The sequence below is a fragment of the Martes martes genome, assembly GCF_963455335.1.
Source record: "Martes martes genome assembly, chromosome: X".
NCBI classification, from domain to species: domain Eukaryota; kingdom Metazoa; phylum Chordata; class Mammalia; order Carnivora; family Mustelidae; genus Martes; species Martes martes.
The window spans coordinates 29,424,842-29,449,076 of NC_137897.1; positions in this window are offsets into that span (position 1 = coordinate 29,424,842).

Below are 24,235 nucleotides of genomic sequence, written 5' to 3' on the forward strand. Positions count from 1 at the left end.
GTGATATCAGATTAAATTTTAGAAAAGGAATAGCACAGGACAGATATTGTGAGTTGTAAACTTCTCAGTTGGCACAAAAAACAGAGCTAATTCGGCCACTTAGCATGGATTTCAGCTAAGCAAAGGAAATCTGTATTTTCATCAAAACCTGTTCAGCTGTTAAGTTCATCATGTTAAAACAAACAACAGCAGAATGGAAGAAACAAGCAAAAAAAAATCTTCACATTATATATTTTTAATCCATTCTTTTACCATTTCATTTCAAATTGATGTTTAATTTGCCTCTATCACACTATTATGTCACATGGAAAGTAGGTCAGCATTTCAGTAAATTTTGAGTAGCCATAAACCAGGGTTTCTTACACAGACTGTGAGGAGTCTGTTAATCTCTTCTCTGTGCCTTTGGGGTAAAGACTTCCTACCTTTTTACAGAAAAATTAATCAATATTCCCAACTACACAGTGTATTTTAGATCTAGGATTGGTAACAAAATACTGCTAAATCCCAGCCTTATGCCCCAAATTCGATTTGATAGCTTGGCTGATGCTGGTAGATGGGAGTAATCAACTGTCCAGGAGTTGCTCAAAACCACACAGCAAATCTGTTTCAGCTCAATCATCTATTCCTGAATTTGTTATTGGCAAAAAATTGAGGATATTATTCTACCCAATTTTCTCCATTTCTCTCTTACCCAACACAGGGATGACATGAAGCATGGGCAGGAGTGAGTACTTATTTGCAAAGATGAATATTTTCAGAAGCTATGGGATGTAAGCTTCTAAGAATTCACATAAATCCAGAGTGCTCATAATTTGAGGTTCAGTGAATGTTCAGCTCTAGTCTTTCTTTGGTAGCATATATACTCCAACTTCATGTGTAAAACACATATTAAACAAGATTAACTGATTTATTATGAAGACCATTCATCCTCTGAAAAGAGATCTTGTCCTTCAGAAGGCAGCACATACAAATAAGAAGTCAAGACATGCACTAGTTAAGAAAAAAAAAAATCTTAAAACATTCTACTTGTCTTTCAAAAGTATAACCTTCCAGAAATTGGCCACATTAGAACTTACCTAGCTTGTATCCAAACATAAGAGCTAATTTAAAGGCAAGAGTTACACCACCAGATGCAGAACTATCTCTTTCTTCAGCAAATGACTTCCAACTTGATAATGAAACGGTATCCCTGTCTGACCTTTATGATACAAGAATAATTTTAAGCATGTCCTCCCTAAGAAGTGACAAAGGAAAGAAGACAGAAAACTTTCAACTAAATCCTTGCTTAATGTTATACTCTATTAAAAGGTAAAAAATAAAGTGCTTTCCTGTTTTAATCCTTTATAATGATAAACACAAAGTTTTTAAGGACTAAAAATACTATTAGGGACCAAATAATAGCCTTTTTTGGGAGGCCACTTTTTTGTATGTGAACCCTCTATAAGTAAGCAAGAAAATGACAGAGTCTTAAAACTGTTCATTTCCCCTTAGGCAGGGGGCAAATAGGAATTCTCATTGAACCAGAACTAAGAAAGTAGGCAAGATACATTTCTATAAGCTACTATCTTAAGGATGGCTTATTTATTTAGAACTGTGAATTCCCCCCAATTCTGATTTGTGCTACGTCTTCCCAAGGCACATCTGGCTGTTGTTGATCACAGTAGGGGCTGATTTCCTAGCTATTTTGAGGAGACTGTGCTCACTACGGTGCCGCCTCTGCTACCTCCCCGCATAGATAATGAACAAGGAGGAAGCTGTAACTGGGTAAACCCAAGGTTCAACCCAGAAAAAACGGACAGTGGCTGATGTGATGGTTATGTGACCTCATGGTCTCACACCCTGTCACCCCAGACCCCACAGGCAGAGAAGGGGGTCATTTCTCTCCCTCCTACAGGAAGCTGCCCAATGTGGGACTCCATGTGGCAAACTCCATTTGCATCTTTGAAGCCAGATGAAGTCAGATGGAAGGAAGTCCCACTGACCATGAAAAGACTAGCATAAAATTCTTCCTCTTTTCCTTCTTTACTTGTTCTTACCGGTACAGAATGAGGAATCTGGAGGCATGAGGGGCATGGACACTGGAAGTTTTGTAAGGAGTTTTGTGAGGACTTGGGAGGTAACATGTAGGATTTAAGGGTCATCATTTTTAAATGAGTGCTCCTGAAAGCAAGTACCAGCTGTCACATCCCCTCTTCTGGCCCAGCAAAGTTGAGAAGCTGTCCTTCAGGGAAAGATCATTTGGAACAATCTGTGCACATTCATGAATGACTGATGGCAGAGCCACCTGTTGGGAAATAATTTTCCATGGATCTCTCACATTTTTCCATGCCTTTTGAGTAGAGGCACGGAGACCTTTTGCTGTATACTCTGTTTTCAAGGATGTTTGCAAAAGCAAACAGCCTTGGATGACAGAAGCAGTGTCTCACTCCTTGGTCAGAAGACAGATTTGTTAGCAATCCAGGACCATAAAGATAATATCTCCCTTGAGGCCAAAGTTTATTGGCAGTCTTTTGTGAATGATTCTGGTTTTTCAGCTGTGACACAGACCTATTATGTGTGCAGCATTCACTGGGGCCACTCCGTATCAACCTAACGGAACTTGGGGAACAAGAGGAGCAAATGCAATCATCGAGTTCATGCCTCCTGCTGAACTGTGGGTAATTAAGCTATCTATTGCCAGCATCCATGAAAATGTGTCAGACTAACTTGACAGTTTCTAGGTAGGGTAAAATTTCAGACCCTTCAGAGTTCTTGACACCACTGTGCCCCCAAGTATCTTCTCTATTGGTTGCTATTGAAACCACTGTGCAGTCTGTCATTTTAAAACACCTTCAAGGACAACAACAAAAAAATACCACTTTCAAGGACATTCAGCACTGGTGAATGCACTAGGTTAAATACTTCTCAATCTTCCAGATTGAGATAGGTTAATTAATTCTGAGATTTTGCTGCTCGATACATCTTGAGGTTAATGGAATATGTTGTTCTTCCTTCCAGCCACTTCTCCACATTGTCCATGATATAATCATGAGATTCCATCAGAATTTGATGAAATCGAGGTACACTGTATATTCCCCCTGATCTGTCAGTATTTACAACTAATTATTCAGTTTGGGCAATGATGATACTTAATAATCTAATGCCATCTCCTATTAGCACTGCCTTCCTTCATAGCTGTATGTATCCATGAACTCAATGTACTCCAGCTAACGCACATACACACAAGTATTTATAACTCTATTATTTTAAATAGAAAGTGTCGACCATACAGACGTGTCTTTCTTCTCCCCATATAATCCAGCAATTCCACTTCTGGTTATTTATTCAAAAGAATTGAAAACAGGTATCTGAGAGAGGTACTTGTACTCCCAAGTTCACTGCCACATTATTTACAATGATCACAAGACAGAAACAATGTAAATGTCCTTCGGTGGATGGATGGGTAAAGAAAATTTGATATTATACATACAAGAGAATATTTTTTAGTCTTCAAAAAGAAAGAAATCCTGGAGCACCTGGGTGGCTCAGTCAGTTAAGAATCCAACCTTTGATTTTGGTTCAGGTCATGATCTCAGGGTAATGAGATAGAGCTCCATAAAAGGCTGTGCACTCAGCTGTCTGCCTGAGATTCTCTCCCTCCTTCTCCCCCTTCCCCCACCCCACTGCTTGTGGGTGCCCGCATGCACATGTTCTCTCAAATAAATAAAGTCTTTAAAAACAGGAAATCCTTTTATATCATAGGACGTGAAGGAAATTTGAGGACATCATGCTAAGTGAAGTAAGCCAGTCACAGATGGAAAAATACCTCATGTACATGAAATCATGCAGTATCTGAAGTAGTCACACTCTTAGACACAGAGAGTAGAATGGTGGTTCTCAGGGACTGGGGGGGGCAGGATAGAGGAAAATGGAATTGCTGTTCAATGAATATAGTTTCAGTCATAGGAGATGAAGAAGGTCTAGAGAGCTCATGTACAACATGTGCATTTGGTTAACAATGCTGTGCTGGGGGCGCCTGGGTGGCTCGGTGGGTTGCACCTCTGCCTTCGGCTCAGGTCATGATCTCAGGGTCCTGGGATCGAGTCCCGCATCGGGCTCTCTGCTCAGCGGGGAGCCTGCATCTCCCTCTCTCTGCCTGCCTCTCTGCCTACTTGTGATCTCTCTAATAAATAAATAAAATCTTTTTTAAAAAAACAAAAACAGTGCTGTGCTGTACACTTAAATATTGGTTAAGAAGGTAGACTTGGATTTTTTTTTTTTTTTAACCACAAACAATGTGGCTAGTGGAATCACCTTCCAAGTGGCTTCTATTCTTTTTTAAATATCCCCATTTGTTTTCTCAAGCACTTCCTTACTTTGATTCAACAGGATTTATAAGTACTTTCTTTGCCCCAGCCCTGGAGTCAACACCGATTCCAGAGCCCACAGTCCTTTCCATGTGGGAAAGGGAAAAAATTACCTCAATTATAATGAACCTTCCCTGGCAGGCCTCAGGCTTTCCATCCAGAATCTTCCTCCTCCTCTACTTCATTTCATTCTCATGGGCTTTTTTAGTTTTTCCAAAACACTCAAACCTTGTTCTTTACAATGGTCTTCAAATATTGACATAGCCTCTCCAACTTCCTCCTGGTCTCTGTTCAGAAAAACCCCCGACCAAGATCTCCATGGGTACCTTATTTAAAAAACATCTTTTCATTTCTGTCCTTCAGCCCCCTTCTCTGTTTGATATTTCTTCCTAACTTTCATCATTACATATGCCACACTGTATATTCATCACCTATGGGTGAGAACCCTGTGATTCATGAGCTCCTTATGGCAGGCAGCTAACAAGTACCTGGCACTAGGTAGGAATTAATTAAATTTGTGTTAAATAAATAAGTAAATAAAGCTCAAAAAGGTAACATAAAGGATTCTTTTTCATAAGCATCAAAATTTAAAGCATGTATTATCTTACAGTAATTGCCAAAACTGCCTATATTTTAGAACTGTAAAATTCTACATCCTCTATCCAAAGGAAATAGAATCACTATCTGCAGATACCTACATGCTCAGTCACTATTTACAGTAGCCAAAAAATGTGATGTGCGTGTACACACACACACAGAGGACTATTATTCAGTCTTAAAAAGAAGGAAATTCTGCCATTTGTGTGAACATGGATGAACCAGCAGGACACTACTCTAAGAAAAATAAGCCAGATAAAAAGACAAACACTGCGTGATCTCACTTATATGTGGAATTTAAAAAAAAAAAAAAAAAACCTCAAGGGGCACCTGGGTGGCTCAGTGGGTTAAAGCCTCTGCCTTCGGCTCAGGTCATGATCCCAAGGTCCTGAGATTGAGCCCTGCAACAGGCTCTCTGCTCAGCAAGGGGCCTACTTCCTCCTCTCTCTCTGCCTGCTTCTCTGCCTACTTGTGATCTCTGTCTGTCAAATAAATAAATAAAATCTTAAAAAAAAAAAACCAACTTAAAAAAGCCAACTTCACAGTAACAGAAGATAGAATAATCATTACCAGAGACTGGGGGATAGAGGAAAAAGGCAGATACTGATCAAAGTTTAGAAACCTTCAGTTATAACATGAGTAAGTTCTGAAGACCTAATATATAGCATGGTGACCATAGTTAATAATAATTTAAAAAATAATTTTATATCCTCATTTGTTATTAAGCACAAAGTTACTCTGTCACAAAGAGAAAGAAGCTGGTATGTCTGAATTTTCTCTGATTTATGGTAATAATGCATGTATAACATAGAAGTATAACATTTGGGGATTAAAAGACAAGAACACAGCTGATGACTTCCTTTTTTTCTTCATTCCTTTCTTTTCTTTCTCCTCCCCTCCCCTCCTTTCCTTCTTTTCTATTAAACAGCAGGGACAAGCTACAAAATTCATAATCAATGCATAGTTTAAAAAGAACATTATTCTAAAATCTATATCCAAGATTGGTTCATCTGTCAGCACAAGATATTGATCTGTCTCTAATGTGTTACAAGTTTAATTATAATGCATTTGAATTTGTTATCATTTTTAGATAGTTTAGTATGGTAGTCAACTTTAAAATTGAATAAAACATTTTTAGAATCCCTAATACAAACTCCAGAATTTAAATAGAAAACTATTTCTATTACCCCTTCTCTATCTTCCTAATATGTTTTCAGAGACAATATAGTTTCTTCCTAAAAAATACCTAGCAGCCTAGAAGGTAGCATATTAGTCTGGAAAATAACAAATGTCATTTTTCCAAATATGATTTAACTTGATTTGAGTAACATTTATAAATCAGAGTTTACTGCTTGAACTTCCTCAGGGCATCTGATTTTTTTTTTCAGTATCAGATTTGACCAAGAATATATAATCAGTAGCTAGAGGAAAGAACTACTGAGGGGCACGTGGCAGGCAAAGTCAGAAGAGTGGGTGACTCTTGATCTCGGGGTTCTGAATTCGAGCCCCATGTCGGGTGTAAAGATTACTTTTAAAAAGTCTTTAAAAAAATAAGAAAATGTTGTTTAAAAAAAAAACAAAACCATTGAAAATATCCAATCAGAGAAGCAAAAAGGAATGAAAAAAGCCTATGGGAATTATGAGACACCATTAAGGAAAACAACACCATGTATCACTGGAAACCCAGAAGGCCAAGAGAAGGAGAAATGGATTGAAAGCTTCTAAACATTTAAAGAAATGGCTAAGAACTTCCCACCTCTGGGGAGATATATGGACATTCAACTTTACGAAGTTACTAGGTCATCTATAATTTTCATTACAAAATTTATCTTCTCTAAGACACATTACAATAAAACTATTTAAAATAAAAGAATTTAAGAAGCATTTTAGAGGCTCTTGGGTGGCTCAATCAGTTGAATATCCAACTCTTGGTTTTGGCTCAGGTCATGATCTCAGGGTCTTGGAATCTAGCCCTGCATGGGCTCTGTGCTCAGTGGGGAGTCTGCCTGAGGATTCTCTCTCTCCCTCTGCCTGTCTCCCTGCTCATGCTGTAAAATAAATACTTTTCTTCAAAATTTAAAAAAAAAAAGAATTTTAAAAAGAAAAAAAAATTCTCTCATACAAGGAATCCTCCATAAGACTATAAGCAGATTTCTCAGCAGAGACCTTGCAGGCCAGAAGAGAATGGGAAGATACACTCAAAATGCTCAAAGAAAAAACGTACCAATCAAGAATACTTTGGCCAACCAATTGTTATTCAGAAATGGAGGTGATGTAAAGACTTCCCCTAACAAACAAAAGCTTGGGAAGTTCATCACCACAAGACCTGTCTTACAAGAAATGCTAAAAGTAGTTCTTCAAGTTGAAAAAAAAGGATACTAATTAGTAATATGAAAACATATACAAATATACAACACACCACTAAAGGTTAAACACAGAGTCAGATTTGGAGTACTCTAACACTGTAATATGGCACTGTGTTAACTACTTAACCCTAGTATGAAGGTTAAAGAACAAAAGTATTAAAAATAAATTAGAGCTACAATAATTTCTTATTGGATACACAATATAAAAAGATGCAAATTGTGATAGCAAAAATATAAAAGGGGGGAGGTAAACTGGCAGTTTTAAGTTAAGGACTTAAGGATAAATTGGATTTAAGGATAAATTGGATTTATTTAAGGATAAATAAGGATTTAAGTTAAATTGTTATCAGTGTAAAATAAACAGTCTAAAGATGTTTCACATAAGCCTCATGGTAACCAAAAACCTACAGTGTATTTATACAAAAAGAGGAGGAAATCAAAGCATACATTACAGAAAATTATCAATTCACAAAGGAAAGCAACAAGGGGGGGGAAGTACAAGGAAACTAAAACAGAAAACCATAAGATGGCATTAGTAAGTCCTTAGCTATTAAGAGTTATTCTACATGTAAATGAATTGAATGTTCTAATCAAAAGACATAGTGTGGCAGGATAGATTAAAAAAAAAAAAAAGCAACCCAAGACCCAACTATATGCCACCTATAAGAGATTCACTTGAGCTTTAAGGACACACATAGGCTCAAAGTGAAGGGATGGGAAAACAATATTCTATGCAAATGAAAACAAAAGAGTAGAGGTAGCTATACTTAAACCAGAAAAAAAAAAAACACACTTTAAGACAAAAAAAAAAAAAAGGTAATAAGAGAGAAGTTCACTACACAATGATAAAATGGTCAATTCATTAAGAAGATGAAACAATTCTAATTACATATGTGCCCCATATCAGAGCACCTAAATATAATAAACAAATACTAACAGATTTGAAGTGGTAGGAAGACAATAATACTACAGTAGTAGGTGACTTTAATATTGCACTTTCTGTAATGAACAAATTGGCCAGACAGAAAATCAACAAGGAAACATTGAACTTTAATCATCTTTAGACCAAATGGACCTAGAAGACATATACAGAACATTCCACCCAACAGCAATAGAATACACATTCTTCTCAAGTGCATATCTAACATTCTCCAGGATAGATTATACAATAGGTGACAAAACGAGTCTTTGCAAATTTAAGAAGACTGAAATCATACCAAGTATGCAACCAGAGCAATTATGCAAGAAAATGAAATAAGACATCCATATTAGAAGAAGTTAAACTGTCTCTATTCAGGGAAGATCTTATATATGGAAAATAGTAAGAATGCACAAAAAAAAGTAATTCAGCTTATATATTAATTTCAAAAAATGGACGATACAAGAACACATAAAAATCAGTTTTATTTCCACATACTTGTACCGAACAATCTGAAAATGAAATTAAGAAAGCAGTTTTATTTAAAATAGTGTGAAAAGGATTAAGTTATTAGAAGTAGATTTGAGAAAAAACTGTAAAATTGGTACACTGAAAACTATAGAATACATAGAGTTATAGATAAATTCAAAAATATCACCTCCATGTTTTGGAAAACTTAATATTCTTAAAATGCTCCCAACTGGCCTATAGACTCATGATAATCCCTATTAAAATCTCACTTGGCTGTTTCATAGAAATTTACAAGCTTACCCTAAAATTAATAAGGCAATAAAAAAGGCCCAATATAAGATTTACTATAAGAGTATAGTAATCAAGACATTTTGGACTGGCATACTGACAGACATGTAGATCAATGGGAACAGAATCAACAGTCTAGAAATAAAACCATATGTATATAGTCAATTGATTTTTACAAGAGTGCCAAGCCAACACAAAGGGGGAAACGAATAGCTTTCTAAGAAATGATTCTGGGAGAAGTGGATAACCACATGTAAAATAATGAAGTTGGACTCCTAGCTTATGCCATATGCAAAAATCAACTCAACTTATGTTAAAGACCTAAACTGTAAGAGCTATAACTATTTAACTCTCAGAGGAAACCATGAAACTCTTTGTGACTTGAGTAAGGCAACAATTTTAGAGGACATCTGACTTTATCAAAATTACAAACTTTTGTGCTTTAAAGGACATAATCAAGAGAGTGCAAAAAAAAGCCATATAATGGGAAAAATTATTTGCAATTACTACAACTGTTCACGATCTACCATCCCAAATATTTGAAGAACTCTTAATAAGAACTCAATGATTAAAAGACAACCCAATTTAAAAATGAGCCAATTACCTGAATATATATTTTACCAAGTAAGATATACAAACGGCCATTAAGCATATAGGAAAGATGATCAGTATCATTAATCATTAGGGAAATACAAATCAAAGCTACAATAATACCTCACACATACTAAGATGGCTATAATAATCATTTAATGAAATAGAAAATAACAGGTTAGTGAACATGTACAGAAATTAGATCTCTCAAACATTTCTGGTAGGAATGGAAAATGGTACATTCACTGTGGAAGATGGTTTGGTATTTCCTCAGAGTTAAATAGAGAGTTACCATGGGACTTAGCCATGCTATTACCAGGTATGTACTCAAGAAACCTGAAAACAGGTATTCACAGAAAAAATGTTTACACAAATGTTCAGAACACCATTATTCATAATATCCCAATAGTAGAAACAATCCAAGTGTTCAACTGATAAAAACAGACTACCATCCCAAAATGGAGTATTATCCAGCTATAAAAAGGAATTTAATTCTAGTACATGATACAGCAATGAGTGGACCTTGGAAATACGATGGTAAGTGAAAGCAGTCAGTCATAAAAGACCGCACACCACAGGATTCTGTCTATATGAAATGTCTACAGTAGCAAATCTACAGAGACAAAATGTAGATAAGTTTGCATAAGGCAGGAGGAGGACTGGATAGGAAATGACTGCTAATTTGGGGTCATAAAGATGTTCCGGAATTTAACTTAATTACCATTAAATATAATGGCAATGGTTGTACTAACTTTAAGAACATACTGAAAACTACTGAACACTTTAAAATACCCAATTTTCTATTATGTGAATTAGGTCTCAATTTAAAACATGAGTAATTGTGTTTCAGTAGCAATCTTTCTGAATCCTAGGATGCAAACTTTGCTTCCCATACAGTTTAGATTTCTAATTCTCCCCAAGCATTTTCTCTGAGAACTTCGACTTGGAAATCGGTGGTCTTCACAGAGGTGACAGTGTTAAACAGTAAAAACAAAAGCAGTGAGATAACCTCAGAGGAGGAAAAGAAATAAGGAACCCATTTCAGACAGTAAAAGATGGCAGGAATTGCCACAAATGAACATCTCCTACAGACATGCACAGGTTCTTTAAAGTTCTCCACAATAACACATTCCTTCGATCTGGGGCCTTCAATATGAGAACATCTCAGAATTCATGCCACTTTAGTGAAATAAGTACACTGTCAGTCTATCTTGAAATTATATATTCTATGATATAACAAGAACTTTTTCTAGGAGATCCATAAAGCCTTTCTTTGGGAGTCCTGTCTGGCTCTAAGTGAAATTTAACAGTGGACCTTCTTCTGAAGTGAAACACACTCCCCCAGCATAGATCTGTCTCAGGGATATTTGGCTTCTGCTGCATCTGGTGTGGATGTCAAGGGTACGGTCACAGCTCTGTAAGAAGAGGGCAGAGTCTTCCCAGAGGGGCCGATGTCCGGGATGGGTATTTGGATGGGAAATGGGGACTTGGAAGCTGTGTCTCAAACAGGTAATTTTTGTTTGTTTTCTCAATCTGTCTCATCCCCATATGTTTGGAATTGGGAAGTCTAAATAAACACATGGGAAGATACATTTTAGAACAATTAAAATAATGAGACCTACAGGGGCACCTGGGTGGCTCAGTAGGCTAAGTGTCTGACTCTTGATTTCAGCTCCTGTCATGATCTCAGGGTTGCAAGATGGAACCCTGCATTGGACTGCCCGCTTAGGCAGGAGTCTTGCTTGAGATTCTCTCCCTCTGCCCCTCCCCGCCCCACATTCGCTCCTTCTCTGTCAAATAAATAAATCTTCTTTTAAAAATGACACCTACAGTTTATTTTATGAGTAAATTGCTCTAGTGACTATGTTTAGTGATTTTTCTTTTTTTTTTTTTAAGATTTTATTTATTTTTTTGACAAAGAGAAAGAGATCACAAGTTGGCAGAGAGGCAGGCAGAGGGAGAGGGGGAAGCAGGTCCCTGCTGAGCAGTGAACCCGATGCGGGCCTCGATCCCAGGACCCTGAGATCATGACCTGAGCCAAAGGCAGAGGCTTAACCCACTGAGCCACCCAGGGGTCCCTGAGTGATTTTTCTTTTACTAGATTAGTTCATCTAGTAATTCTGTAAGATCCAGTTAGTTCATCCAGTAAGTGTCTGCACTTTGCAGATAAACACATGGAAATGTGTGCCAGAGACAGAGGTGGAGACTCTCACCTCTCCTACCTTTCCCCCACCTTTTTTTTTTTTTTAACTATTTTTCTATTACCTCAGCCATTCATTCACATAGGATACTTTCTCAGCTCCTCTTGCCCACTGGGAAAGAGTTACTCTGAAACTGTGATGCCCCAGGCAGCCACTCCCCGGCCTATTAGATCTGGGATCATCTTCATTCTTCAGATGTGTTTTTATGTGAAGAAATAACTTTAAGCGCAAATGTCTTTGTGAAAGCTCCCGGTTTAATAAGGTGCTTAAATTACTGAGGAAAAGGACCTCCGTTTTCTTTTTAAAGCATAATTAAGATTGCGTGTATTTGCTGAATCCCAAGACTGCTACTTATTAATTATGCGGCCTTGTTTGGGTTACTTATTGAACACCCCTAATCTTCCTCTTTCGACCAAACAGACCGTGACTTGTGAGTGCAGCCAACTGGGATCTCAAGGAGCTGTTAGAGGGATAAAATATATAAATGCAGGTTACAATTTTAGAACGCTGCTTGGTAAAGAGGTAGTCTTCAAAAACCCGTGCAGTCTTATTATTAGCACTGGAGTTAAGAGGGCATTCTGAAGGCTACGGGGCTGGGGCAGCATGGGTGAGGAGGGTGGGGGTGGGGGGAATAGAAAAGGAGCCACGTGGACACTGAAAAACTGAGGAAGTGAGAAACTCAGAAATGAAGATTAATGGAGAGCATCGAGCATGGAGCCTGCTCCCGATTTTACCCAGCCCTGGCCCTTTCTTTCCACCTCACTAGCAAATAATTTCCTGTCACTTGTGTCCTCTTTTCTTAACACCCAGCAGAGAGTCTTGGGTTTGGACCCAGATAGAAACCAACAGGTCATGGAAAATTCTTTTGAAAAACCCCTTTCGACTACTTTGGGAGTACTCCTTATACCATAGTTCAGCTTCCCACCAATTGGCTGGCAGCTACACAGCTGAGGCGGCTATTTATTCTTTGAAATTGAGGTTTCTTTATTTGACCTTAGCAGCTGTCCTCTTTCTTTGAAGGGAGTTTGCCGTTTCAAACCAAATTTCTCTTATTTGAGGATAAGGACCAATAATGCAATATAAGCTATAAAGACGTGGACTTTCACAGGCCTTTCACAGAAGAGAAAACATACAGGAGAAAAACAGATGAAAAGGTGTTCAGCCACACGTGTTCAGCCACAGTGACCAGGGCAATGCAAATCAAGGAGGATGAGAGGTCATTTTTTATCCGTTCTATTGGTAAAAAAAATCTGATATTGGTCCAAACAAGATGGCTTAAATTCCTGTCTCCCTGTTCCTCTGTGCTAAGTACAACTATAACCTTCAGTACTCATGCCAAAAACAAACCCAAAACACAACTGTTAAAGGTAGAGAAGAATCCAGAAATAGAGGAAAAATGTGACTTTAAAAGTGTTTTACAACTCTCTCACCCAACAGGAAAAGGTTCCTCAGGCCTGGCATTTCCTGACCTCCTAACCTACTCTAGCACAATGCCCATTTCCACACACCCCTCAATGAACAGAAATCACACCAAAACACAGCGTGAAAATGGCAGCAGTGGCATGGGGGCTTACTAGGGTCCCCACTAACACCAAGGAGCTAGAAGAAGCGTTCATTTTCCTTTATTCGACTACTCTTCCACCCAGAGATACTGCATATTCAAGATACACCAGCAAGGGGGACTCTGCTACAAGCAACATGGCTCAGGAAGTCTCACCCTCTTGGACCTTAAACTTTACTATACAGAAACATCAAGATGGTAGCTGGGTTGGGGGCAAAGTGGTAGGGGGAAACAAGAGCTTATTCAGGATAATCCACCCCTGGTCTTCCCACTGTCAAGGCCATAGGGTTAATCCTTTTAGAACATCCCAACAGTCAGTGCAAAGGTTTAATGGCCAGGACCCATGAGTGACCAGCATCCAAACCACTCTGAGTTCAGACCAGTGGCTACCATGGTCCAGTCCTGTTTCTATCCAGATGGTGTCTATGTTGGGATAAAGAGCGACTGCAGTCCATGTAGACAAACTACCCTGACTAGATCCATCTGTATATCAAGCACCAGTGGGAATATCCCCATCTCCCTCTCTGTCTCAGGTCTTTCGCACAGCTTGCACCTATTTCTGGGATTTGCCAGACTCCCCCAGATCAGCAATGGATTGCCCAATATCATATCTATCTTGTCCCACCAGTGGGTTCATAATGGATATCAGTGTCCAATACCAAGTCCTGGGGATGGACTAGAGTAGCCTGGTTTTCAGTGCTGCAGTGAATGTGGCCCAATCAGGGACTTCCAAGACAGGAGTATAAACTGCCCATCTAATTCCCCACTCCCTAAGAATTTACTGTACCCCCTCTATAGGTTTCCTGGGTCCCACATGCCTAGAAGTTTCTCTTCATTGGGCAAAGCCTCCATGCAAGCTAGAATAATCCCATCTATAACAGAGTGAGTATCTTGAACCCCTGAGCACCTTGCAGGAGCTGCTGGAGGGCAGGATGTGTGGCAATGCTGCTCATTTTCCCTGCCATCCCCCTACATCCCATAGCCACAGTAACTGTGCCTGGATACTTAACCCTGGCCTTCTCCTGGAACTTGGCAGCTCCATCGATGCGCTCAGTGGGAGCATATTCTCTCATGAACCTTTCCCAGAGTTGGGGCTACCCCAATGGCTGGAGTTACTGTTGTTGAACTTCGCTTTCCTTTATGTTAGGGATCAAACCGCCGACGGGGGTGGGTTGCACATTTCATGGTCAGTCACCGCGACATCCTCCTCTCTGCTCTCATCACTTTCCTAGGGATTCCGCCTCTTTAGAGTCCCAATCAGGCTTTATCACAAGTGCTCAGATCTTAATCCACAACCACCTGCACCCTTCCGGCCTTACAAAACAGCATGTGAATGTCTCCAATTTATTTCTATGCTCTCCCTTCTTCTCCACCAACCCCAAAGCTAACAGAGTTGTGAACATCCAAAGGTCCCTCTCTAACCTCCACTCTTCTTCCAACTTGGGCTCCAGCCTCTAGGTGGACATCAGTAACCAGTCCAACTGCCCACAGCTGAGATCCGCCCACAGCACAGCCACGCACTTCCCTTCTCTGTCGCTGCAGGTTCTGTGTAATTTCTCAAAGGAGTACATTAGACCAGCTGACATGGGGTGGTGGGGGGGCGGGGTGTCCCTGCACTCAGGTGGTCCACAAACACCTAACATACAGGCAACCCCTCCAGACAAATTGGTTCATAGCTAACTCGAGATTTCCCATGTGCACAAGGCAGGGAGAAGCCAAAGAAAAAGCTCCAGATTGGCAGGGAACAGGTTTAATAAAGAAGAGAACTTACTTATAAGGCTTGTCTTGGGCAGTTGCAAGATGAATAGATTTCCACACCAGCTTGTCCAAATCTTATACGTTTATATAAAAACCTTAACGGGGTCTAGTCATGGACACAGAGCAGATATACTCGAGACAACATGCCTACCTCAAGGCAGCATCCTTGAGGAAGCTTCCAGTGTGGGAAGGTAAGCAGAAAGCACATTTGAAGGGAAGGGGAGGGGATAAAGAGCTTCTGATTGGCCTGGTTCAGTTCATGGGTCAGCCAGAGGTCACCTCCTCTCAATGACCTCCTCCAACAGCTTCTCCTCTTTCAAGAAAACAACTGTTAACCCCGAGTTCCAGAGCAGGTGAAATTCTTTTAGGAATGAAGGAGAAATAAAAAATTTCCCTGACTAAGGAAAATTAAAAGAATGTGTTGCTAGCAAACCTACCCTTAAAGAATGTTTAAAGGAAAAAACTTAAAGAGAAAGGAGGGGGCGCCTGAGTGGCTTAGTGGGTCAAAGCCTCTGCCTTCGGCTTGGGTCATGATCCCAAGGTCCTGGGATCGAGCTCCGCATCGGGCTCTCTGCTCGGCTCTCTGCTCTCTTCCCCTCCTCTCTCTGCCTGCCTCTCTGCCCACTTATGATCTCTGTCTGTCAAATAAATGAATAAAATCTTTAACAAAAAAAGAGAGAGAAAGGAGATAATAAAATAAAGAATCTTGGAGCATCTGGCAGGTTGGGAAAAAAACAAAACGATGAAAAACAAGAAGAAATATAAGTCTTCCAATATATTATCCTTCTCCTGGGATTTATAAATCATATTTGATAACTGAAACAAAATTATAACAACATTTGATATTCAAAACAATGATATTTAACAGGAAGGAAGGTAAAAAGATCCAAATAAATTAAGGTTTGCACACTTCACACAAAATGGTAAAATGTTGATAGCAATACACTATAATGTCCCCTAGATATTGTAATAACCAAAATAACCAGAACAGCAACTAAGAAAACTATATGCCAAAAAACATACTCCAAAATACCATAATATATCAAGATGAAATCATATAAAAACATGCAAGAAACCCATCAGAAAATAAAACATAGCAACCCTAACTATGTATGTGCCAGAAAGGCTCAAACAACATGAAGCAAAAATGACAGATTGAAAAGAAAAATAACAAATCCACATTTATAGTTAAGAATTCAACACCTCCCTCTCAGCAACTGATCAAAGTAGAGAGAAAATTAGCAAATCCCATAACCACTGAAGTTTGTGAATTTGTAATATAAAGACTCTTGAAAAAGAAATTTCCAGGTCCAGAAGCCTTCACTGAAAACTTTTTCAAATATTTAAAGAACAATTCACTCAAAATTTATATAATCTCCTACAGATGATAGAAGTGTGGGGCACACTTCTCAAATAGAACAGTTTTCACTCTGATACCAAAACCTGAAAAAGATAGTACAAAAAAGAAAACTATAGACTAATATCTTTCATGATCTTATATGCCAAAATCCTCAACAAATTATTAAATTGAATCAAAATGTATAAAAAGAATTATATACCACGGATCAGTGGGGCTTATTTCAGGCTTGCAAGACTGGATCATCACTGGAACATCACCGGCCTAAAAAAATACAATTACATGATCTTATCAATTGATTCAGAAAAAGCATTTACAGTTTAAAAAAAAGAATGAATGAATAAATAAAACATTTTATTTATGATTTTTAAAACTCTCAGCAAGTTTATAAGAGAAATTATGTCAATATAAGAAAGAACATTTACAAGAGACTTACAGCTAACTTTATACTTAAGGGTGAAAGACTGAATGTTTTCCACTTCCAAAATTGGGAATAACACAAGTATGTCTACTCTCATCACTGTTATTAAACACAATATTGGCCATTCTAGCTATTTCAATAAGGCAAGCAAAAGATATAAAGGTATACATATTGAAAAGAATAAATAAAATTATCCTTATTTACAAATATCATGATTGTATATGAAGAACATCCCAGGGCACCTGGGTGGCTCGCTCAGTTAAGCGTTCAACTCTTGATTTTGACTCAGGTCATGATCTCAGGGTCCTGAGATCAGGGCCCATGTGGGGCTCTGTGCTGGGTGTGGAGCCTGCTTAAGATTCTCTCCCTCCCTCTTCTTCTGTCCCTCTACCCCTTAAAAAAAAAAAAAAGCCAAGGAATCCACAAAATGACTGCTAGAACTTATAAGCATGTTCAGCAAGGTCACAGGATACAATCAATACACAGAAATCAATTGCATTTCTGTATACTAACAATGAGTTTGTATAGACCAAAATTAAAAATATAGTACCATTTACAATTAACCCCAAAGGAAATGAAATGTTGGGTATGAAGTTAACAAAACATGTATAGGATCTGTATGCTGAAAACTGCAAAATGCTGATGAAAAAAAAATCAAAGAAAAAATACAAAATGGAGAGATACTGCATCCATGGATTGGAAACTCACATAGTAAAGACACTAATTCTCCCCAAACGATCTACAGGTTTAATGCAAGTCCTATCACAACCCTAGCAAGGTTTTTTGCAGACATAGCAACTTTATTCTGGAAAAGGGTTTAGCAGTTTCTTTTAAAAATTAATTAATTGATTGATTAATTAATAAAAAACAACAACAAAAGACGAAGCATGCAGCTACCATAGGACCTAGTAATTGCACATTTGGACAATTATCCCAGAAAAATAAAAACGTAGTCACACAAAAATCAGTGAGTGGATGGCTAAACAACCTGTGGTAAATCCATATCATGGAATATTACTCAGCAATAAACCAGAATAAACTACTGACAAATATTGTAACTTGAATCTCCAGGGAATTATGTTGAGTGAAAAAAGCCAATCCTAAAATTATATATGCTGTATAATCCCATTTCCATAGCACTTTTTTAAAAGGCTAAATTTTAGAAATGGAAATGAGATTACTGGTTGCTAGGGATTAGAGATGGTAGGGTGGGGTGGTGAGCTTAGTTATAAAAGAAAAAGGGCAGCAAGAAATCCTCAGGGCAATGGGACTGTTCTGTATCTTAGCTGTAGTGCTGGATGCCTGAAATTTCACATGAAATCCAATTGCTTAGGACTAAATACACACACAAATGAGTATAAGTAAAATCGGGAAGCCTGAATAACTTCAGTGCGTTGCAACAATGTCGATGCCATGTTTGTGATGTTGTATCATTTTGCAAGATGTTAACAGTAGAGGACACTGATTAAAAGGTACATATAATCTCTCTGTATATTTCATACCACAGCATTTTAATCTACAATTATCTCAAAATAGGCAGTTCAATTGAAAAAATGATTTTATTATTTCTCCTGATTTTATGGATTGTCTGTTCCACATGTCAGTTGGGGCAGCTGTCATGTGGGGCTCAACTGGGTAGAAATGGTAAAGATGCTAACCACGTGGCTGACAGGTGATGCTGGCTTTTGTCTAGGATCTCAACTAAGATGGTTTATGCCTTCTCCTAGTGGCTTGGGCTTCTCACATCATTGCAACTAGCTTCTAAGAGCCTGTAGAGTGAAAGCCACTGCGTCTTCGGTGATTTAGGTTTGGAACTAGCCCAGTGTCACTTCTGCCGCATTCTATTAATTTCAGTGAGTTTCAGATTCTGCCCAGATTCTTTGGGAAAACATAAATTGTCCTTTCCACTACTTCATGGTTTCCATTGAGTTATACTCCTTGAGAAGACATCCTACAGGTGATGTGTGTGTTGGGGCTAGTGTATTTAGCAGCAGAGTCCTCTAGGAACTAGAAGTAGAAATCATCATATAAATTCTTGTCCATACTGGGAAAACTTTGGGAATGGAAATCGGCAATACTTATATTTAAAGAAAATAAATGATAATTACATGATATGATAGAGGTGTTAACTAAGGCCTACGGTAGTAATCATACGGCAACATATAAATGTATCAAATTAGCACACTGTATACCTTAAACTTACCCAATATTATAAATTCATTACATTGCAATAAATCATAAACAACATATTTATTCTTGGTACAAATCCATGCACTATTATCAATTTCTTAGCTAAAATGGGCTCTAATGTCATTTCCTTACTTTTTATTTTTTCACAAATTGTTACAATTTTCTTCAATGTTGCTTTTTATGATTAATACATGGAAATTGTGAACCTTAAAAATTTATTTCTCTTTATGCCATATTTTTAATTAACAAAATGTTATTTGCAGGTACCTAGGAAATACCTAGTAAGCTCAAGTAAAATTCTACTGAATACAAAACAATCTTGATTCTATTTTCTTTTTCTACCATGAAGTATACATATGTCTGTGTTTACCTTTCCATTTCTCATATATACTATATTTCTATTTCTTTTGTAAATGATAGGTACTATATTCGCATTAATAGATCTCAGTTTTTTGGTTTTATTTAACGTAATATATCCTAGTGATCACTCTACAGTGGGATAGGAGATGTCCTGCATTCTTTTCTATAGCAGCATGTGCTCCATTGCGTGGATACAAACCAATATTAATGTAAGTTTTGTTTCTGGTTCACTTGTTATTATGAATAGTACAAATACTATAAACAATGAATTTTATAACCCTGTGCACATACTATTTTGTAACTTTGCTTGTGTTTTTTAGGAGTATAGAAGTGGAATTGTTTGGTCAAAGGGTAAATGTAATTTACAAAATGTAATTTTGTTAGGTATTTCCCAATTCCCCTTCATAGAGCATTTCACTGTTTTTTATTTCACCAACAATATATAAGAATGCTCATATCTTCACTAACTTGTCAAGTAATCAAACATATGGATACTGAAAATCTTACAGGTGAGAAAAAGTAATTCAACATCATTTTCATTTTTGTATTTCTGTTTGTGAACAATATTGATCATTTTTTAAATGGTTAAGCAACTTATTTTTTCCATCTACTCTCTAGTCTTTTCTTCCATTATGTTGTTTGTATTTTTCTTTGCTCTGTTTTAGAAACTTTTAATGTATTAGAAATATTAATTCTTTAATGTTTTTAGAATTTCCTAACATACCTTCCCAATTTCTAGGATTTTTTCTAGTATACAGTGTAATGTGGGGGAAAATCCTTTTCCATGGGTTTATCTAGTTATCTCAAAATATTTATTAAACAAGATACCTTTCTCCAATGTCTTGAGATGCAGTCTTTATTGTAAATTTCCAGGTGAACTTGGTTCTGTTTATTCCATTTAACTGTCTGTAAGTATACCAATACCATACTTTCTGTTGACCCTCTTTTTTAGGGTGTTCATGGCAACTGTTGTTTGCTTTTTGTATCAAATGAATTTGAAATCAATATACACACTCCTTTATTGGGTTTGTGTTAACATTATAAATTTAACTCAGGGAAAACTGACATTTTCACAAGGTAAAATTTTCTACCTAAGTAAATGGCATGTCCTCCTTTTTGTTAAAATCTATTTTTGTGTCTTTCAGGAATATTTTGTATTTTTATTTTTATCATATGGGTTTTAGATATTTTTTAAATACACAAACTATGTATTTTCCATTCATCATTAATTTAGACTTTCCTACTATATCTTCGAACTGATTTTTCTATTTGAATAGATAAAAGGTATTACTTTATGGTTGTACAATCTGCTTTACTAAAACCTCTTAACATTTGTACTGGATTTCTCAATAATTAATTATTTTCTGAGGTTTTTTTCAGTATATAATAATATTGTTTTACATCTTTCCTTAGATCATTTTTCTCTTAATTACAAAACAAAATTGCAGAATTTCAGAAATAGATAGGCCTTGCACACTGTTTGCATTACCATTAAAATCTCCAGTTATTTCCTAGTTTCGGCAAGGATAAATTTCAATATCTTTCTGCTTGCAAAGCTTTGTTTTAAATAATCCAGCTTTGTTGAAAGTTTTCAGAGCTAAAACTGTTTGATTCTTTGTTAAGTAAATATTTTGATGAAAAGATTTCCAAAAATAATTCTATTAGAATGTAAAAAATTGGAGGATTCATTTACAGAAGAGTTCGATACTATTTTAGAATACACAGGTTGATTTAAAAAATAGTTCAAATATGACTGATCATGGACAACAGACAGAATAAACACTGACATGTTTTGTATTGAACCTCAGTTTTATATAAGCATCTGTAAGCTCTTTGACAAATATCTCCTAGCTTGATAAAATATTACAGTTTGATTGGCTATGATTATGAATGTACTTTTTACAGGTCAATAGATATCATCTCACTCTCTTATTTATATCTTTATTTGGCAAAAATTATAGTATTTTATTATAAATATATAAATCTACGTCTTTAATAACCTGTGTGGTCAAAAGAAACCTGGAGGATGAAGGCGAACAAAACTACTTTCGAAGAACAGTCCTTTGGTTTAAATGAAAAGGAGGTTTTTATAGAGTGACATGCTAATGAACCTTTTGTGATTTTAAGTGTTAAACTGTCATCTTTCTTAAAATAACTACTAACTTTGAACTAGATATTGCTGCTTCTTCAGCATGTCTATGTTTTGGTGGTTTCCATAAGCTCGGTGATAACACTGCAACAACCCGATGGTTGATGGTAAATTTCAGCGAGCATATGGCACACGTTATAAATTCATCACCAATTTTCCTAAGAAACAGAAATTCAGCACTTAGTTTCTCATCAGGCATGAACATTTTTAGCTCACTCTTGCTAAAACAGTTTACTCAAAAAACATATCAAAATAAAGAAAAAGTTGTAGACTTTACAATAGATATTAACACCACTGAATAAGAGAATCCAGACAAGTATCTGTATACTTTATCCCAGGACTTCTGGGCCTTTACAGTCTGCACACATTTCATGTCTATCTAATTTATAATTCCCATGTATACCACTGCTCCAATCTCCCAGGGACTTTGTAGAGTTAGGCCATTCTTGGGCTACAACTCAGTCAGGATACTTCAAAGTGGATACAGTACTAAGCAGCAGGTCTGAATATTAATCTTACCTAATTTTTAAAAAATTTTATTTATTTATTTGAGAGAGAGAGGGAGTGAGAGAAGGAGAGAGCACGAGACAGGGGGAGGGTCAGAGGGAGAAACAGTCTCCTCGCTGAGCAGGGAGCCTGATGCAGGGCTCTATCCCAAGACTCCTGGATCGTGACCTGAGCTGAAGGCAGATGTCTAACCAACTGAGCCACCCAGGCACCCCTATTCCTACCTACTTCTGAGATCTGATGGATGCATTCATTCCCATAAAGAAATCACTCCTGGTAGAATTCACTTTGTTTTATCAGTGAAGACTCTGCATTCTGTCCCTGAAAGGGAGGGAGATATTAATTATAGTTTTCCTGAAATGGTCAGTCCAAGAGAGGTCTTAGAAATGGTTGATGGTTGTGTTTTAGAGTTAACTGTATGTTCAAATGAGATTTTTCACCTGCATCTCTCTTTATATGCATCTGATACACTGGCAAGGAAAACATGGCAAAAATTGAATGTAAATAGTAGAGATGCTCCCCACTGAAGCTTAACTTTATATACCAATTAATGGTAATACTTTGATAAAGGTAAAAAATGCAGGACAAATGTTAAACTGAAAAGAATGCTATGATAATGGGCATATGCCAAGATGGCCTGGGAAAACAAATTATGGTCACTTTACCTATAGGGGACAATTCATGCCCCACATAAAATGAACTTCTTCCCTCTGATACTTCTTCATTTCCTCCAGACCAATAAATTAATCTCACAATCTCTTTCCTTGAATTTTCTTCCTATGAAAATTACAGAATAAAACAGGTTTATGCAGTTTAATAATTTTTGTTTACGTACTGAGACTGAAAATATCATGCCAAAACTCGGTGCTTTACTATGCGGGTTATTTCAAAGCTAGTTAACACTGAAGTGTCAGGTACCAAGGATAGCTGCGGTCCCCAAAGCACTTACTTATTAAAACTATTCCCTGGGGCACCTAGGTGGCTCAATAGGTTAAGTGTTTGCCTTCAGTTGAGGTCACAATCCCAGAGTCCTGGAATCGAGTGGCACCTCCAGCTCCCTGCTCAGTGGGGATCTACTTCTTCCGCTCCCTCTGCCTGCTGCTCCCCCTGTTTGTGCTCCCTCTCACTATCTCTGTCAAATAAATAAATAAAAATCTTAAAAAACAAAAAAAAAACCTACTCCCCTACATTTTTGTTTTGTTTCATTAGCTATATACGGAAACTAAAACAAACTTAATAGCAATGGTACCTTGTTTTAAAACATAGTTCCATTTCTTGTTGGAGATTTAAAAATAAGTCAAAACAAAATAATTGCGCTCCAAAACAGAAGACTGTTCTACCAGCTATAGAAATATTCATCTTTAGGGGTGCCTGGGTGGCTCAGTTGGTGAAGTAGCCGACTCTTGATTTCAGCTCAGTTTGTGACCTCAGGGTCCTGGGATAGAACCTCATATTGTATTGGGGCTTCCCACTCAGCGGGGAGTCTGTCCCCTCTCCTTCTGCCCCTCCCCCTACTCATGCGAGTGTGCTCTCTCTCTCTCTCTCAAAACAAATACATCTTTAAAATAAAATAAGGAACTTTCATCTCTAAATTAAAAAACAAAGAAACCAAGAAACAAACACATCAGCCAACAAAATGTGGCTTTTGGCAAAGGGCAGCTGGTGGCACATTTTCATCTCCTAGAGTTCCCCCCATCCATAGTCTAACTTGTCACTAATATTTTGACACATTTTAACGTAAGTGCTTCAGGGAACTCAAAGTTGCCACTATGTATAAAGTTACTTTTACAGAAATCAGTTAAGAAGAAAAAGCAGGCTCCCTGGGATAACTATATGACTTACGTTATTTTGTGGATGTGTTTTTTCTCTTGATCGCTAGACATTTCTGGAAATAGAAAACAATACTTGTATTAAACACACTGTAATTACCTACATTACTAATGACTGCCAGGAAAGATTCTTTATTATCTTAAAAATAATATATTGCAAAGATAGTGGGTCAAATTCCTATGGATTTTACACCACTACATTTAAGGCCTAAAAGAAATGTTGAATTTGAATTTTTTTTCCTCGGGGTGCCTGGGTGGCTCAGTGGGTTAAGCCTCTGCCTTTGGCTCAGGTCATGATCTCAGGGTCCTGGGATTGAGTCCCAC